Consider the following 11,033-nt stretch of genomic DNA (forward strand, 5'->3'; position numbering starts at 1 on the left):
CGGTGCGGAGCAGGCGCGGTAGGCTCCTGGAGCTCAGGATCGCCGGGCAGGGTGCTGCAAACGTGGTGCACCAGTGCACGAGGGGAGGTGGGACGTAGACCACCTCGTCGCCAGTGTAGTGTCCTGGATTCGGGCCTAGGTATACAAGACACAGGACACATGCATTGGGGTTAGTGGCGGCAAATCACCTGACCACGCCCGGCGCTCCGGGCTTTTATTGCATAACTCATGTACTTACGTACGCGCTAGGGCTAAACCACCGCCCCTGTTCGCTCTAGGGGTGAAACCTGTGGAAACAGTGGGAGGGGGGCGTGTGCGGCAGTGGTACGCTCCTACTGCCCGCGACACTACAGTGATCAGATCGTGCGACCCAAAAATTAAGGCATTTTGCAAAAATAGAGAAAGGACTACAATTTTACATCAACAAAGTGGCAAAGAATGACAGCGCTCATCAACATAGAAACACAGAAGAGGCACTAAGAAAATAAATAAAATTTAATTTTTAAAACCTGTTAATTTAATTGCTTACTCGTATGGAACATCTAAAAAGGTGCCTCTCGCTGTTTTCTGTTTAGTCTCTCTAAAAACCTGGACATGAGCCAACATTATCAAAATATTATCGAAATCTGCAGGGACACCTATTATCAAAATCTACAGGGACACCCGTTGGAAAAACGGATCAGCCCCAGTTAATCCGGGACGCCCGTTCACTTTAAAAGTAGTACTTCCGCCTCTAAAATCGTAAATATAGAAAACGGACAAAGATAAACGTGAAGCGTATTATCTCACTAGCACCCCCGGGGTACCGCTAATGTAGATTCCGCAATTATTTTACCATTGGGGCTCATGAAACACATCATCTTTTTCTAATGTCTACGGAGCCTCCAAGGTGGCCCCGTAAAGCACCCCTGGGGTAACCATCAAGAACACGCGACCCCCGTGCTGCGACAGCGGCCATCTTGGATCGGGAAACGCTCACATCCTGTGAGGTTCAAGTCACATGGAACGAGGTTTCGGTTTCACCATTACACCGGTCGCCGTTCACCTTATGGAACACCGGCTCACGGCCGCAGGAGGACGAGATGACCATGGAAGAGAAGTTCATCTGCGGCGTGCTCGCCGAGGCGGTGACTCTGATCACGGACCCGGCTACCAGCCCCCAGCGGCGGGCCGAGGCCCAGCAGTTCTGCGACGATTTCCGGGACATGGCCGAGCTCCGCGTCCCCTGCAGCCTGAGGCTGACTGAGGAAACCCAGAGCACCCCCGTGCGCCTCTATGCTCTCGAGGTGCTTGAGCACCACGTCAGGGTTACCAAGCTCGACGTCTCCACCAGAGAGGGGAAGAGCTTGAAGGACAGCCTCCTGGGCATGATGCTGAACGTGACCAAGCTCACCCTGGAAGAGGAGGCCTGCATCAAAGAGGCCCTGGTGCGTGTGGTGGTGCAGCTGATTAAATGTAACTGGCCCCTGCGCTGGCAGAGCCTCTTGCTTGACCTGCGGCTACTTTCCCAAAAAGGGGCCTCGAGGTGTGAGCTGACCATGCTCACCTTGCAAAGACTGGCAGAGGATGAGGGCACTCACAATGGTGCCCAGGCACCTGGGTTAGCGCTTGACCTGCAACAGCACACCCATGGCATCTTAGATATGGTGCATGCTTTGTTAAAGGACAGTGTCCAGGGCTATCAGTTTCTGAAAACGCAGGGCTATCAGTTTCTGAAAACGCGCGTGACCCCAGCTTTGCAGATTCAGGTGCATTGCCGCATGATAGCCGCTGCCATCAGCACCATGACGCAGTATGTTAAGTTGGCACCTTTGGGAGTCCTCGCCGATAACAACTTCCAGATCCTGGACCCACTGTGGTGCCTTTTGAATGATAGCGATCTGCATTTGGAGACAGCAGAGTGCCTGCTTGTTGCGATCAATCAAATTGAGAAAATTCCTCATGGCAAACCACTGCTTGTCCTTTTGGAAGATGTTGCCACACAGTACATCTTCCCAGCCCCAGGAGCAGCAACTGGGGAAGTGCTAACAGAGAGAAACTATTCCTTCCTTAAGAAGCAGTGCCAACTCCTCTGTGCTCTTGGTAAGCAGCTCTGCTGTACATGGAATAGTCATGGTTTTGAGGACATGCCTTCTACTTTTGGTAAATATCTGGATTCTTTACTTGATTTCACAGGACATAGCAGCCAGTACCTGAGTTACTTAACCCAGAGCACGTGGAAGAAGCTTTTCAGCCACAAACACTTATCCCAGAACCCCCTCTTGATGACTGTGCTCCCAAGATATCTTCTTGCAACAAAAACAAACTTAATGATGGTATGCTTCCCTTTCAAAAATTGCAGCCGCAGTTGTGAATATTCTCGCTTTGATTTTCTTACTGATGACGATTTCCATGTCTTTTTGAAATCTTTTCGAGAAGAGCAATGGCATGTAATTAGTGCAGCCTGCCATCTTGACCCAAATACTTGTTTCAGGATGGTTAGTAAGTTCCTTAAAGAACAACTGTTGTCTCCAGTTGATTCTATGCCCATACATTCCTTGACACAGGATGGCTTCTGCACCTACACAAACTCCTTTCATGAGTGGGAAGCTGTCACATTTTTCATTAACAGTGTCGTTGAAAACCTTCCCAAAAATCTGCAGAAACAGAACTTCCCAGTGAATTGCGGAATAGAGCTGCTTCAACTTCTTCTGAGTTTTAAGACAAAGGATCCTCTCATCCTAGCTTGTGTTCCATTGAATATATCCACACTGCTACCTTTCCTTATTTTTAAAAAAGAATATTTTCCTCCAGTTCTCAATAAGTTGCTTGAAGTTATTGAAGAGATTAAGGCTCCAAAGTCACAAACTCTTAAAAGTGGGAGAAGAAGTGCCTGTTCCTGTGTTAATCGCATTTGTCGAGACAAAGCTCAGTTACTTCTACCTAACTTTGTGATGCTGTTTAATCACATAAAGCAGTTGCTATGCGATGAACTTCTCCAGCTTACGTTGATGGAAAAGAGTAAACTTCTTGAATCCATGGTTATACTTATCAACCACTTGAAGGATTATCATCGTCAGAAAGTTTTCTTGGAGGAGCTTATGGCTCCAGTCTCTTCTCTCTGGCTGTCTAATGAGATGCGAACGGTATTTGCTGATCCTGATGCACTGGTTCTTCATGTTTGTGGAGATCTCCTGGCCACTAAAAAAGTTGTGGAAAGTGACATGGATTTAAATAGTTCAGAAATAATCCATTGTGTTGCTACTATTCTTGGAGTTTTGAGATGGACATGTTGTCCTACTGATGTAGAAACAGCTAAGACTGGAGGATTTGTTATTGAAGTTATGTCCAATGGCGAACCAATTTACCGTAACCCATGCACTGAGCAGATGCTTAAACTACTTGACAATGTATTTGTTCTTATAAAGACTCAAAATATGCTTTATTTGCCAGAGGTGATATCCAAGATGGGTAAGAAATGCGCAAAGGTCCTGGGTCTGCCAGGTGCGAAGAATACGTCCAACCTAGACCTTTCTCGAACTTTTCTGGATATTTATGATCCCCCAGAGTATAAAACCACACTGCAAAGAATCCGAGGATTTTTGTGCACCTTGTACGCTTCCTGTTTCAGTATTCTGGCTTATGGTGCATCTTCCCTAAAGCGGGATTTCTACAACACTAACAGTCTTGTTGGCCGCCTTATTGGGTCTGCCTTTGTGAACCTAGAAAACATTCCTAACTATAGACTCCTTTCCATTGTCCATAACTTTTTGAAGCCCTTGGTTGACTCCTGCCCGCCCGACTACTATGAGACCTTTTTGTCTCCTATTATGAGGACTTTCTTACCATTCCTTCACACAAGACTGACTCGAGATTGGAATATCATTGAGCAGCAGAACTCAAGAAAGAAAAAGAAAACTGCACTTGGAAGCCCAAAGTTGAAGAATAGTTTACGGAAGCAAGTTAAGCTTTTGACTGAAGAAGTCATAGAGTTAATCATTCAGTGCTGCGTGCCTTGTGAAGATGAGAACATTGTTGATGATTCCAATGTGACTGACTGTCAGACTACATTTCCTAGTAGCAGGGGTGGTTGTAGCATGGATGCAGATGCTGCTGTTGTCACAATTGAAAGTGATGATGTGTGCACTGTGTCTAGTGAGGTGGACAATGACCCTGTTTGTGTTGCTGAATCAGATGATGATGAAAGTGCATCTATTGGTGATGCACCTATTAGTGTCTTTACTGCAGTAAATGATGTTGCTTGCTGTGTTTCAAATGAAAAGACAGATGTCAGTGCTGTTGTCACAATTGAAAGTGATGTGTGCACTGTGTCTAGTGAGGTGGACAATGATACTGTTTGTGTTGCTGAATCAGATGATGATGATGAAAGTACATCTATTGGTGATGCACCTGTTAGTGTCTTTACTGCAGTAAATGATGTTGCTTGCTGTGTATCAAATGAAAAGACAGATGTCAGTGCTGTTGCTGTTGTCACAATTGAAAGTGATGTGTGCACTGTGTCTAGTGAGGTGGACAATGATACTGTTTGTGTTGCTGAATCAGATGATGATGATGAAAGTACATCTATTGGTGATGCACCTGTTAGTGTCTTTACTGCAGTAAATGATGTTGCTTGCTGTGTATCAAAGGAAAAGACAGATGTCAGTGCTGTTGCTGTTGTCACAATTGAAAGTGATGTGTGCACTGTGTCTAGTGAGGTGGACAATGATACTGTTTGTGTTGCTGAATCAGATGATGATGATGAAAGTACATCTATTGGTGATGCACCTATTAGTGTCTTTACTGCAGTAATTGATGTTGGTTGTTGTGTATCAAATGACAAGACAGATGTCAGTGCTGTTGCTGTCCAATCAAATGTTGTGGAAAAATCTGCAGAAGGTTGCTCTTTGCCTAGTGTGAGTGGGCTGTCTTCAGCTGAGTTCACTAATGTTTGCCCCTTGTTCGACGGGAATAAAGATATCAGTGTCAGGGCTCCGGAATCTGGTGAAGTTGCAGTGGAGGCGTCTTCGTTGCTTCAGCCTTCAAGCACAAAGCGCACACATTTGACACCACTGGGGTTATGCTTGATGAAAGACGAGGACATTCGCTCTGCCATACTGGCCACATCCTTCTCCTCACTAGTGTGGAAACAATTAATAAGCTACAAAGTAGTACTTAATCTCTGCTGGCCCCTGCTCCAACACCTTAGTTTGGAGCCTCTACACGCTGATACTGTAGCATATTTCTTTACAATGGCACTGAAAGGATTAGAAGTTCACAAAGTTGATAGATTTAAGGGCTGTGCTTTTGATGAACTGGCATTCAAGATGTATAGATTTTTGCGTCCTGGTTACAGTGATTTGTATGAAGTAATGAGACAGGTCCCAAGAATTAACCTGCATGACCTGGACAACTTTGATAGGTGGATTCTTAAGCCGACAGTTTTAACATCAGACCATGTACTACTGCAGGATTTCAAAAGCTTAATAAAAGGCTGCACTCGGAAGCCATTTGGTAAACGCAATCAGAAAAAGGACCATGTAAGCATTTCTTTGTATCATTCCATGAAATTAAGGAAACGCCTACTTGCCTTCACCAAGTCAAAGAAGGATTTTTTTTTAAATTCCAAAGTATTTTATTAAATTTTTCAGACAGGTAATCGCGCTTTACCATTACGGGGTATCTGCCCAAACTGGCTGTCTTTGCCATGGTTACAAGTAGGTGGTATACATGTTTGGCCGCCCCCTTTCCAATGTCTTGCTAGGAAATTGAGATTAGTTGAAAGGGAAAAGAAGAGACTAGAAGAGAGGAGGGAGGGGATAGTATACAAGAATAGTACTTTAGTCGTGGGTTTATTCTGGGCCTGTGGGGTTATGCTTTGTGGGCAGGCGCCCCTCTTCAGCTGAGTTCATGGGGGTCTTAGGGGTCCAGGTACTCGTCCAGTGATGCCCACATTCCCCTAGTTGCTGGTCTCCAGGGTGAGTTCTGCAGAGCGGTGCTATCTGCGCCTCTGAGATATGTCACCCAATTGAGACAGCCTTTGAATGATCAATCTCCTTTTAGTAATCAGAAGAATCGCCAGCCACTGTCATGAAGAGGAGGAACTTCAAGTAGACTTTGAGTATGCTATTTCTGCCCAATTTTCTAAATTAACTTTTTCCACAGATGAACATTACAGTAATAAATGATGATTGTATATTTTATTACGTATTTTGAACTCCACTTTTCGTAACATGCTAAATTTTGTGTTGTTTTTAATCTGGGGAAGTAACGTAGGCTGTGTTAGACTGAGGTAAAAGGCGCCCAAATGCAGGTTTTTGGGGGGGGGATTAATGTTTAATAGACAAGTTAATAGTTCTGTCTCAGCTTTCTTTTGAATTTCATCCCACCTTTTAATAAAAGCAGACTTGAATCCCTCCAACATCTAAGAGCAACATTGTGAACCAGGGTCATATATATGATTTAACAAGCATTTGCAATGCAGCAGGTCTTGCATTAGTTATAGTTAGAGAATTTGGCATTGTTTATATTTAGCTGGATATGTTTGCTGGTTTGTGCACTGTGTGTGTTACGGAATGGCAGGTTTGTATGTATCTGTGGAGTAAGTATGTGTATTATAGCGTTCCCTTGCCATGTTTGCATTGCAAGTGAGGCTAACAGTAGACATATACACAGAGACAAACATACAGAGAAACACATGCACTGATACACACATAGAGACAAACGCACACAGAGAGACAGGCACGCACATAGAAACATACACACAGAGACGCACAGACAGTCACGCAGACAGAGACTGACACACGCATAGAGACGCTCAGACAGAGGCACACATAGAAACAAAGATGCACACACAGAGAAGAGACGTACTTACAGAGACAAATGCACACATAGAGACGCACAGACAGAGATAGAGACGCACACACAGAAAAATACACACAGATAGAGACAAGCACACCGAGACAGAGATGTGCACCGAGAGAACGAAACACGCACATAGAGATGCACACACAGATACAGAAACGCGCACACAGCAAAAAACACACGCAGACAGAGACATGCACACAAGACAGAGACATGCACACAGAGACAGAGGCGTATCCATAAAGAGAGACGCACACGCAGAGACAGACACGCACACAGAGACTGAGACACACAGACACACACAGACTGAGACACACAGAGATACACAGACACACAGACAGATAGTTCGGTAGCTAAATGGGCTAAGGCGTCCGCTACAGGGGCTTGTGCTTAACCTTACGTTTACAGTTGTTGTTAACTGTATCCCCACCCCTTACTGACCTTCCTCCCACAGGTGCGGATATGTTGCCCCTCTGTGTTTAAATACAGTACAAGGCATTAAAAAGATAGTTATCTTGTAGGAGTAATATTGATTTTACTTGTGATGTTAATGGCATGAATATGGTATCTAGCAGAGACCTGCTTCAATGTATGTTTTTAATAATTGGATCTGCCCCACTTAATGCGTTGGCCAGCATTCATTTTTTGCATGCAAGCAAGTGAAACTTCGTACACAAATATGGAGAAGTTTGCACTGAAAATAGTTTTCAACTGAAATACCTAATGTGATTTTCCTGGTGTCCAGGAACAGTACTCGCTTTCAGAGTTGAACATGGAGGGGCAGTTCTGTTCTGTAGTGCTGATAAATCATAGCCTGCTAGAGTGGGAACAGAAGAAGGGGTCAGTAGAGTTTCACATATCACACTATCTTGCCTCCACTCTCTATGTATTGGAATGCACGGAATGCAGGTGCAGGCACGAAGATGTGAGACGGGACTGGGCAGGAGAGCTGCAGGAGCTTACCACTGCAGGCAGGCAGAAGTCAAACTAGTCTCACACACAGTGAAGGCACTCGATGAGGTGCAAACTTCACCCCACATGCACTGGGGTGGGTTTCTATTCTCCATTTGGGCAGCAGACATGTTACCTATTTTCTGCACAGCGCTCAAGCGTTCTTGCGACCTACCATACACTGTAAATAATCGCCACTATTATCAGTTTGGTGCCCTGGTCCAGTGCCTGAAGCACAACTGTGCCAGGGCAAAGACCTCTTACTTAGCACATTAGCTGGAGCAGCCTAAAGGTGCAATTCCATTGCAGTGCGCGAGCACCGGAAGTTGTGATACCAAAGGTGGGCTTAACACCATAGAGCCGAACGAGCCGCTCAACATTGCTCAGAATTCCACTTAAACAAGTTTTAGCTTTTACTTCTTTGGTATTAATAACCTCCTGTGAGCCATTGATGAATTTTACTTTCTCTTTTAATATTGGATACTTACTGTAAAGGATATTTGTTATGGTTTTAATTAACTAAACAATAAAGTTTACTTACTTACTTACTGTGAGCCATTACCCTCCAAACATGCCTATGGCTACATCACAGTGAGAGCCCCAAACAGGACAAAACCAGTCTGTGATTGTTGAACGCGTTTGAGCAAAGGGAAGCCTGTCGTTTGCTGACAAAAGTCACATTTGTATTTATTGTGTTAAGTTGCTGGGAATGGAATTTGCCTCACACAATAGTTTACTGGGATGGTTTTTGCAGGGTAGAATTGAGCAGAAGTGTACAGGGTGTACTGCATGTTGCAGTTTTAACGATATGAATTGCATTTCTGGTGTAAATGAACCATGGGTGTTCTGTGAAACGATATCGGCAATGTTGTTGCATAATTAGGAGATGTACATGTCCGAAAGGGTGTGTGTGTGTGTGTGTGTGTGTGCGTGGGAGGGGGGGGGGTGGGGGTAGAGAACTGGTGAATGGTTTGTGATTGCTGCCCGTAGCCGGTGCTAAGTTACGGCCATTGGAGGCAGCTGCCTTATGGCGCAATGTACTGCAACACTTCCCTCACCATGGCGCGCAGGTTCAGCTGTTGCGTGGCAAACATCTGTAGGATATTCAGGGATAAGTCGGCAATATTTCAACATTGAGGGCTCAATTTGCACCTTTTGATCAAATCAAATATGGCAGGGGACGTGCGTGTGCGCTTTTATTTTACACAAGTGCTAAACTGCTGCCTGCGCACTGCACTACTTTTAAGCCCTCGTCTCTCTGCCTCCCTTTAACATGGTGCGAGCGAAGGTTAATGTCTCCCAATGTTCGGCATTAGCCGGAACATTACTCATTCTACACTTGCACGCCGTTCAATATTAAAGAGCAATTCTTCCGAACGCGCTCCGGCTGAGTCATAAAAAGACGGATTTGGTTTGGGATTGTCCTTATGTAATCATCTCGGAAGCAGATTACCTGCCCGGGGGTGATGCTTATCTGAATGGCGAAGGTGGAGGAGTGGGCGCGCTGTCAAAATGGAGATGAGGGTAGCAAAGCAAAACTAGTAGCAGAGTGGACACAGAGAGAGCTTTCCTTTCTCCTAGACTGATCTCAGGGTTGTCTCAAACACCCCTTTCCTATATATAACATTTACCTGCATTCCTCAGCTTCCCGTTGTCTGCGATGTTCAGCATAAGGAGTCAGAGAGGGAGAAATGTCATGGACTTCTCCTTTAGCGGAGACAAACACAGGGAAAAGGGTATTTCAGTGAAATTTGTGAAAAGTAAGAGTAAGTGCTATAAAGCTGAACACATGGTCTCAAAGGTAGGATCAAGGCAAAATTCAGAGCTTTAACAAGCGCCAAGGGAAGCCGCAAAACAATATGCGCTTCTGTAGTAAATAACACCTGCCGCTTCCCCCACCCATTTCACTCCCAAAGCGGGACATGGCTGTACTCTAAATGATGAAGTCACATTTCGCACTGGCTACTTGCTTGAAGATGCTTTAAAAAAAACAAGGAGAGACTAAAACAGAAAGAAAACACAGTCGAGCCTGTCATTGTATGTGCACTCCGCAGTGGCAGGATGCAGGAGACACTTGCTTCCCCGTGAAATGGATCCCAAAAAGAAGCAGCCGGGGAGTGGTGCGCGCGCTCGCGCCACTGCAGACATCAATCAATCAATCATCGAATTTATATAGCGCACTACTTACCCAGAGGGTCTCAAGGCGCTGTCTTCAATTATCGCGCCCGTTTTGGCACGATAATTAAAGACATATGGGCTTTGGTGCTTGTAACAGACACCAATAGGCCATGGGCGGAGCTACGCGACCGCCTATGGCCTATTGCATGTTCTGTTTAAAAACAACAGGCACTCAAAGCCCAATCAAAATGGACCTAGGAAATAACATGCATGAGCTGTGTGGAATTTCCAGGTCCATTTTGAAAACCCTAACAAAACGGCTCGCTTTTGCGAGCACTGCTACGCAGCGCATCACAAGTGCTCGCCCTAAAATGCACTGTGGTAGTATGAAGGGTCAACTCTGAATTAAATTGCCTCACCTGTTGGAGCATGTGTTTTCTATGTAATCCCATTATATTTCATGTCCAGCATACCAGACAGCGCCAGCTGGTTACAAAACATCTCTGGTCAATATTTACCAAGAATTTGCACTGGGGTACATGCCCCACCCCCCAAATAAAAACAGTTGCTTTGTTGTCACTAATTTCCTTGCGTCTTATTCTATAGCTTGTCTTGTCCATTTTGTGTTTGTCTTTTCCATGGAGTATATCCTATTAATTTGTGTCCTTCCACTTCTCAATGTTGGGGAACTAGTTTTTTCTTTTTTTTTAGCACTCCCTGAGAGTACATGTGTTTTCTAGCTGTCTACCTCGCATTCTTCTTCTCCTGCATGTTCTGTGTTGCTTTCACTCACCCATGTACTTATCTCCCCCTGTGCTCCATTTTAGGTCGCCCTCTGCCAATGCGCTTGCGCATTGCAGATGTCGCTCTATTGTAGCTGAAACAAACTCTTTGAACCAAGCGCGGATTCGGATTACATGCAGTTCATGTGCCCGTGCACGCGCTTCAGACCCGCCACAGCAATGCCGAGAGCTTCACACGTCAAAGGTTCCCTCCCACCCTTCCGACTTCAGGCATTCAAGCGTGAATTTTCCCCAGCGCGCGCTCGGCCAGCTTTAATTACTCCAACATTCCTCCCTCGTGTTTCTTGTTTTCAGTACGTGTTGTTAAGTGGGTCATGC

General features: G+C 45.2%; 1 pseudogene across 1 annotated transcript; it reads left to right on the forward strand.

Moving 5' to 3' along the window:
* Positions 1-1,021: 1,021 nt before the first annotated feature.
* On the forward strand, positions 1,022-8,342 carry LOC147689278 (exportin-5 pseudogene; annotated as a pseudogene). The gene is made up of 2 exons (XR_015300723.1): positions 1,022-6,845; positions 6,894-8,342. The product of XR_015300723.1 is annotated as an exportin-5 pseudogene (transcript).
* The last annotated feature ends 2,691 nt before the right edge of the window (positions 8,343-11,033 follow it).

This window comes from Lissotriton vulgaris, chromosome 10 (genome assembly GCF_964263255.1).
Source record: "Lissotriton vulgaris chromosome 10, aLisVul1.2, whole genome shotgun sequence".
In the NCBI taxonomy this organism is placed as follows: domain Eukaryota; kingdom Metazoa; phylum Chordata; class Amphibia; order Caudata; family Salamandridae; genus Lissotriton; species Lissotriton vulgaris.